Genomic DNA, 831 nt, shown 5'->3' on the forward strand with positions numbered 1-831 from the left:
TGGAGAGGGCCTGATGTTGGAGGCCTGAACTTTGAAGGCAAAGGCACATGCATCTATACCTCCAAGGATCCCTTCCAATGCGAAGTCCCTCCACTTCCTCCACTTTATTCCTGACTTCTTCTGGGCTTCCTTCGTACCCATAGCCAGCAACATTTATTTTTTGAGTGATTTCTGCCCAGATTTTCTTTTTGTCAGCATTTGTAATGCTGTTTTTCAGCTTTGAAAATAGCTGGATTTTATTATTTTCCATCTCCTCCAAAAGAACTGCAATTTCATGCTTTGAAAATTGGGGTTTTCGTGTCATTTTCATTAACACATGGCTGAATGGCAAGGGGACTTAAATAGGAAAAGTTATTGAGCAAAATAAGCAACAGGTGTCCACAACAGTACATCACAGTTTTTTAAAAACCCATCTTTTTTCAATTGTGCTTATGTAGCCTATCAATATTAAATAAGAAATGGTATTTATATGAAATTGTGAAATTATAGACATTGGGATGAGAAAATAGCACATTTTTAACTCTGTGTGTGTATGTATATAATTTATTGCAGAACAAATGAATGTTGCATTATTACTCCACTCCTACGTAACGTCATTTCAAAAGCATAATTCGAGTCAAAGAAAAGAGAAAATAAAACCAAATTACTGAATATATAATCATAATCTGTAAAGATGCACTTCTCTCTAAAGACGAGTCTGAGGAGATGGCGAGTCAGGATCGGCAACTTCATCCTTGCGACACCGACTCAGAAAACACTCGTTTATTAGTAAATAATTCAGATATCTCCTTACTATTTCCCCCTGACACATTCATGGTAATTACTTTTGCC

Source organism: Sinocyclocheilus rhinocerous, unplaced genomic scaffold, assembly GCF_001515625.1.
Source record: "Sinocyclocheilus rhinocerous isolate Xijiao unplaced genomic scaffold, SAMN03320098_v1.1 scaffold1428, whole genome shotgun sequence".
Lineage (NCBI taxonomy): Eukaryota > Metazoa > Chordata > Actinopteri > Cypriniformes > Cyprinidae > Sinocyclocheilus > Sinocyclocheilus rhinocerous.